The sequence below is a fragment of the Symsagittifera roscoffensis genome, chromosome 4 (genome assembly GCF_963678635.1).
Source record: "Symsagittifera roscoffensis chromosome 4, txSymRosc1.1, whole genome shotgun sequence".
Taxonomy (NCBI): domain Eukaryota; kingdom Metazoa; phylum Xenacoelomorpha; order Acoela; family Convolutidae; genus Symsagittifera; species Symsagittifera roscoffensis.
In genome coordinates this window covers 110,800-118,979 of record NC_087065.1, presented here as the reverse complement: position 1 = coordinate 118,979, position 8,180 = coordinate 110,800, and positions in this window count along the sequence as shown.

The following is an 8,180-nucleotide window of genomic DNA, read 5'->3' as shown; positions in this document are numbered from 1 at the left end:
GCTGCTTTTACTTTCGTGGGTGTACAAAATTGACCATATCTTGAGTGCAATGAAAACACGCATAATTAAATAGATTGAACTTGCACATAGGTTCTCGGAGCTTCCTCGTTTAGCAGCTGCACCAAATGCTTTTGAGTTTACAATTGAAACGTTATCATTAACTGGCTAAAAGGGGGAACAATTACCGAATGATAAAATCAATCGATAGTTTCTGAATTAGTTACTCAAGTGAGGCTTGATACCCAGTTTCGTCAATTAGTAACCAATCAAAACAACTTAATTGAAGGCAGGAAGCTATTGAAAAACCATATACGGCTCCCAGTTCTAGAATACAATAAATAAACTTTGATATATTTTGGACTCATCTTGAAAGCTGATTTCATTTTCATGGGTTCATCATAATTAACTATATCTTTGGTTTAGTCAAAACACATGAAAATGAACTCGCTGGATTATAAAATTCAGAGCTCGGTATTAGCCGCATTTTTTAGCTGGGATGAATGCTTTTGACTTACTATTCGAAACGACTTACAAACACCAGACTAATAGGGGAAACTAATACCAAATGTTATTAATAATCGATTGTAAAGGGAAGCAGTCTTAATGTATCGCCTGCGTCGAACTAAACCCATCTAAAAACACTCAATTGGAGCTCAGGGTGGGTGAACAATTCACACAGGGTCCATGTAGTTTCAATAGAAATGATCAAATAAACAAATTCATAGAAAATCTTATTTATTATTCCTGATAATATTTTTTGCGTATTTCGCGTGTTGCCCTCCCCAGACTTATAAAGTCTGAATAATTTGATTAATTTAACATTATTATGAAAGTTTTTTGAATTAGAGAAAGCAATCTAACCAAGCACTCAGAAATCCAGAACCTTGGAGCATTTCTCAAAATAAAACAAATTTTACACTACATTATCCAGCTTTTTGGCAGTTTTTTTGCGGACTAACTATTTAAAGCGGTGAACACTATACATACAAAAATAACTAATATTTTGAGCTCTGCCTTGGGTCATTGACCTTTTGGTACCAAGTTCCTCTAAAAACAGAAAAAAAAATCAAAGTTACAAAGGATTTTTGGGGTCCAAAACAAATGTTCGCCACTTTTTGTCCAAGTTTGACCAATAATCACAAAATTATAGCTTTCGATAGCCATTTGATCGAAAATAAAGAAAAAAGTAAAAGTCAGTTTTATTTATCAAAACATAGAAGTTACGATTTTGCTGATAAAAAAAACTGAAATCAGGTTTAGAAATGTAGTTTAAAAATTTTTCTACTCGATTTTTTCCAGCTTTTTTTTTGCAAAATTATTATCCCTATGATTTTTTTAGATACAGTTGTCTCGTGATTTGATTTGAAAATTGAACTATTGTTTATTTTCAGCTTAGTCTTCAACGTCCTACATCTGTCAAGAGTAAGATTAACCTTTTGAATTGATTTATTTTAATTGATACATTTGGTGTTGTAGATGCACTTGTTAATAAATTTCGTAATACTAGATTGATCGAGCTCAGACTAGAAGCGTTATATTGATTGTGATTCCGGCTTTCTAGCGGTACTATATTCATCTGTTTGTTGGTACCACATTCATCTGTAAATTTTCGAATGTTGGGGCAAAATGCTCATTTTTTTGCAGTTTTGGCAAGTTGGGCTCGTTTGCTTCTAACTTCTACAACAATTGATGTATTGAGTCTGGACTAAGACCGTTTGATGAATCATGATCGTAGCCTTCTAGCTGTACTAAAATTTCTGTTTGTTTTTTTTTGGTAAATTTTTTGAAGGTGGGTGCAAAAAGCTCATTTTGCGGCATTTTTGACAATTTGCGCTCGTTTGCCAATAAATTTATAAAACTTCATATATTGAACCCAGACTAATACCGTTAGATTGATCGTGGTCCTAAATTTTTAGCGGTACCATATGGATGTTTTTTTTAGTTTTTTTGACAAAATTTATGAAAGTGGGTGCAAAATGCTCATTTTTCGGCAATTTTGACAAAGAGGGCTCGTTTGCCAATTACTTTTCTAATACTTGATGTTTTGAGTCGAAAGAAAAACTGTTATATTGATTGTGGTCCTATGTTACTAGCAGTACTGTATTCATTTATTTGATTTAATTTTTTGGCAAAAATGTTGAAGGTTTATGGCAAAATGCTCATTTTTCGGCAATTTTGAAAAGGTGGGCTCATTTGCCAATAACTTTTATAGTTCTAAGTGTTTTGAGTCCAGAAAAGTATGATTAGATGGATATTATTTGTCACAGTGTAATTCAGTTTGTCTTGTTTTCATCATTATTTCGAGTTGGCCATAATTTCGATTTGTACCTCAAAAATGCCATATTTCTCCTATCTTGGCGCAATTGTTGTGCTCGCTAACTTTTTATAGTTAACGTTATTTGATCGACTGTCTTGTTCTGAATAAAAAAAACGGCGAGTTTGTTTTTTCGTTATGTTCAATTTTTTGGACATAATTTTGGTTTCTACCTTGTAATATGCCATATCTTATCTATTTCGGCGCAATTGTTGAGCTCGCTATTTTTTTTAATTGTTAACGGATCGGGCTCAAATTAGGCTCAAACTCGCCGTCTTGTACTGAGCTTCGAAACTGTGAGTCTGGCTTTTCGCTATGCTAAATTTTTTGGATATATTTTCATTTGTATCTTAAAATTATCATAATTTTGCAATTTTGGCGCAACTGTTGTGCTCGCGCATTTTTTATAATTAACATTAACGTTTCGGGCTCAAAGTATGTCAAACTTCCTTGTCCTGTTCTGAGCTTTAAAATTGTGAGTTGGTTTTTTCGTTATGTTCATTTGTTGGCATAATTTTGATTTGCAAATTGTAATATGCTATATTTTAACTATTTCGGCGAAGTTGTTGAGCTCCTTATTTTTTTATACTTAACGTTAACGGATCGGGCTCAGAGTAAGCTCATATTCACCGTCTTTTTCTGAGCTTTAAGACTGTGGATTTGGTGTTTTGTTATGCTCAATTTTATGGACGTAATTTTGATTTGTACCTTGTAAAATGCCATATTTTAACAATTTTGGTGAAATTATTGAGCTCGCTAAATTTTTTTACTTAACATTAACGGATCGGGCTCAGAGTGGGTTCACATTCATCGTCTTGTTCACAGCTTGAAATTTAGGTGTTTGGTTTTCGTTGTAGTTAATATTTTAGCCATAAGTTTGATTTGCATCGCAAAAAAGCCATGTTTTTGCTAATTTTGCGCAATTGGTAAGCTCGATACTTTTTTATACTTAACATTAACGGATCGGAGTGCACAATAGGCTCACAATCACCGTCTTGATCTGAGCTTTAAAACTGTGAGTCTGCCTTTCCGCTGTGATCAATAATTCACCCTTTTGATTTGTACCCCAAATAAAGGTTTCTATGCTATATTGATGCAATGTTTGAAATTGGCTTGTTTAAGTCTTCGGCTTGACTAATAAAGATGCGAGGTAGATTTTTGAATCAATCCTGGTCATAGTTTTGTTAGAGTTTACTTTTTTGTTTCTGCGATTGGTGTTTCGAAAAAAGCTGAAAATTTTGAAAATGTAACATTATCGTTTCATAACAAACATCGAACACCACACATTTTCTAACGACAGTTCAATAGGTTGACAACACTTCAGCACACTTTTGCTGTTCATATCAACTCACTGCTAGTAGAGTCGTAGGATCAAAAATTTTCAAACCGTCGAGAGTCCTGGATTGGCTGTCACCGGCTTTAAAATTGAAAAAATCGTTATTAGAAACACAACTTTGAAAAACGAATTTTTGATTTTTTAACGGCCCATGACAGCAAATGTTGGCATCTTGATGAACTTAAAATTATTAGATAACGTTAGAACCAAGGGCGAAACTGCGCAGGTGTATTTTTAAACTATTGAACTTGTCGTCACAAAATCAGTGTTTTGAAATTTGTCAGATTCGCTTAGAATTGCTCTTTATTATACATACACTAATTTATAACACGCTCAGAAGTTTTTGGTTTGAATAATATATCACTTTCTAAGGAGATTGTTGTTTTTCCCGTGGATAGATGCTACACATTTCGAAGGACGAGTTCTTTCATTTTTGACGACTTAGGACAGCCAATGTGGCTGTCTCGTAGAGCTCAATTTTATTCGATTAGTTATAACTACCAAGGTAGGGTTGGAACCGGGAGCAAAGTTTTTGCCGGGTTGTTTTTAACTTAATGAACTTGTCCACATAAAATCGATAGTTTTCAGATTTTTTAGTCGTGATAATGGAACGTATTGGGTTTTTTACATTTTGAAATTTGTCAGATTCGCTTAGAATTGCTCTTTGTTGTACATACACTAATTTATAACACGCTCAGAAGTCCCCGTCTGTTCCCGTCTAGTAGTTTTCATCGCGGAACCGCTTCGCTTCCCGTACAAACCCGGGTGAAATTTGTGCAAGTTGTCTTTGTTGTCAATCAGCCACTGTTTCGAAACACGACCCGCACTGATGCTGCTAGCCTGCAACATATAAAGCACATTTTAAACTAGAAAGAAGCTTTGTTAGTAAAACCAAAATTTTAAAACGGTATGCTGCTATAATTTTTTGGATCCATGACAATCTATTCTATGCCATTCTACCCTATTCTAATCTACCCTATATTCCAATCAACCCTATGCCAATCAACCCTGTGCCAATTTAGCCTATGTTCTTTAAACAGTTCGATTGGTCAGAGACAACTGAGCTGACTATCTCGGCTTAAGGTCGCCTGTTACCTGAAACCGAGATAAAGTTAGAGGCGATAACCGGCTCTCCGTGGACAAGTTCCACCCTCTCCATGGACAAGTTTTTGATTAAAAAAAGATTATTTTTTTTTCCAAAAAAAAGAGATGTTTTTTCCAAATCATCCACTGACACATCATTTTTTAAAACACTTAATTCTGGGGCAGCTTTCCAACCCCTCGCCCAAAACGAGAAAAAAATTAAACATAAAATAACTACTTCTAAAACTCTGAAAACAGTGCTGTTTTTGGTGTTTAGTTTATGGCTGATAAGGTATTGCTGATATGGCTGATTGGCTGTTTAGATGGAAAAAATTGGTACGCTCACCACCACCCCTCTTACTAGAAAAAAAATAAATGGCCAAGTAAAACAGTAAACTGCTGAATTCTGATTGGGTGAAAAATATAGCTTGAACCAACGAACAACCTCATTCCTAAACTGATTATGGGGAAAAGATCGTTTACTTGTTACGTTTTTTCATGAAAATTTGGCAATTGTTTCTGTAGTTGGATCACTCAGCGCTATTGGCAAAGCAACCTGATAATTTTTATTTTTGCCTCAATCTGTTTATCTATCAGCATCGATGAAATTTTTTTTCAATTTCTTTTTTTTTGCCAGGTTTTTGCAATTTTTGAACTGGCTCTTCTGGTAGGGAAAATTTTTACATACATCTGAAAACTATTGATGCCTCCTGAACAACATTTAAAAATTATTATCAACCAGCGATCACACTTGTAAAATTGTGTATTTTTAAAAATGCCAAATTGGTCCATTTTGGACATTACCCGTGCGACATATTTAGAGCAGTTTTCGTTCCAAATTGAGGCGCGTTTTGATCCTAACAATACGTCACTAAAAATTAATTAAGGGTGGGCCGTTACTTCAACACTTTTGTACATTATATAGCGTGTGGGGAATTTTTTTTTAATCCTGCAAAAAGTTATTTGATAAGCTTATTAGTAAGCCATGAAGGGCAGTCAAAACAATCAAGAATTTTTTGTTCCGACTTCTAAAGAAAATGGGAAAATTTTTTTATTGGATTGATTTTTTTATCAGCCAAAATTCGGTGATTGAATCAAAACTTTTAAGAAAAAACTTACATACCCCATTGCAGATATCGACTCCGTGAACTCAAATATAAACAGAGTTTTTTTGTAAAATATTGGGGATTGAAAAGTTGCCAGCCATTTTGGCCATGCTTTGGAATAGCCTACATGTTCTTTGAAGACTTGTTATGCCGGCATCTAAGAAAAGTGAAAAGAAATTTAATTGAAATGGATCTCTGTAGTCTAAAATTTTATCAAAAAAATCAAATCCCCTGTGACTATCAGACCACAAAAGGGAATAAAGACTTGATTTTTATCCATTGTTTTATCAAATTTAAAGTTAATTATAATCCATTTAAATTCAATTAGAATGAATTTTTTCTACTTTATTTTTGTTTGGTGTCGTTCAAACTTCAGCAAAAACTTCTGCAACGATTTCTGCAAAAACATGATCTGCAAAAGCAGATTTTTCAAAAGATCTGCAGATTTTTCAAAAGTTCTGCAAAAGCATTTTTCGTATGAATAATGCGGAATTATGCAAAACGGGTCTACAGCTTACTCTATTTTTAAACCTCAGATTTTTCAAAATGCAAACGTTTGCCCTTTTCCCTCCCCATTTGTCCTTTGTCTTTTCCCACCGCCACTCCCCCCCCCCCCCCCATCACCAGAACCAATCCCCAAAACACCAAAAAATACAGGTCGAAGTTCCATTTTTCAGAAACTGCATTTTTCAGCGCGCTGTTTCTCAGGGTAATTAGATACATACAACTCTTGTTTAAGTAAATTGAGAAAATGTTTCAAATGAGCAATTTTTTGCGCATCTCAAAAAAACGAAAAAAAAAAATCAATATAATGAAGTTGCATTGTCTTTATCTGTAAAAGTGAAAATTGATCGATTATAATTGATTTGCAAAGTTTTTTTTTGATAAAAATAACCATAAAGTCCGTTTTTAATTGATCATAGTTGATTATTTTTCTCTTATAGATATAGACAATAAAAGTCAGATTTAATCATTATTTTTTCGTAGAGCTCCAGTGCAGTTGATGCTGAAAACGCAACTCAAGAAGTTTTTGCGTCGCAATTTAACCCGTACTAGGCAACCGTTCAAAAGTAAATGGCGGCTAAGCGGTCATAACAATTCAGTACGAATCCAATTTTCACACTTGATGTTAGATATAGTCCAGATTTTATGGTTTTTTAATTTGTCCTTGATTAAAACTATTCGATACTGACGGCAGCCGGAGGAGCTTTGCCAGGATATATTAGTATTCTTGTTAGTTCTTTCTCCCTGATCTGAGTGAGGAGAAATTGATTTGAACGAAAGTGATGGCCTTGATTACATAGTCTTCAAGGTGGCGGCCAGTCATTAAGCAGAATTCGTCTAAAAGCAAAATGAGTCCAAGAGCAGAAAAAAAGGAAAAATAACAACTTCTATAAGCTAATCGGTAAAATAATCATCAGAAATGTCAATAATAGCAAAGCAACGAACATTTTATGCATAATTTGAGCAATTTAATCAAGAATTTTAAAAAAATTAATCAAAAAACCTAATGAAATTAGTCAATTCATGCGTAATTTATTCGTTTTCTTGGTATTTTTTGACGATTATAATAATTGTTTTATCAATTAGCCCTTATAAGCCAATATAAGTCAATATTTATCTGTTTTTCTGCTCTTGGACCCATTCTGCACTTGGACCATTCTACTTATTGCTCCGCCTCCCTTCAAGGTTTCTTCTCATACATATATGTACTATATTTTTTTCAGATAGTCGCTGCCAAATGACAATCAATTTTTGTCTTCGAAATTTTTAAGCAGACATTCTGATTGATTTTCATTAAGCAAAAGTTTTTTTATAAAACCCAAAATTAAAAACATACAATTGGCAGTTCATACATGTCTGTACTAAGCTTCAGGATAGCAATTCTTGCTTCCAATAAGAGCTATCTGTCCATTTTAAAAATGTTCCATCTGTAATCTGGGCCAAATTTTGCAGCACCATAAATCAAACTTTAGTTAAACTTAAGCACTTTGATTCAGTAAAAATATTTATCTTAAAAAATGCTTTTATTTTTGCCTTCAAGTATAAATAGTTTAAGTTTCGCAAACTTGGCTTCAAAACATTTTTGTGAAACTTCCTGATGAAATTGAAAGTCGTTCAAGATGCTGATAACAGAATTCTATGCGAGAGCGTGGGGATGAACAAAAACATTAGCATACAAAATAGGGTTTTTGCCAGCTTTATTTACAAGTTATCGCGTGCTTTTGTAACTAAATTTTCAGCTCTGTAGCAGCAATCCATATCGTGATTCTGAAAAAATCGGACAAAAATTTTGGCATCGAAATTTAGTGGCAGATGCATGAAATTTATTCGTTTTTGC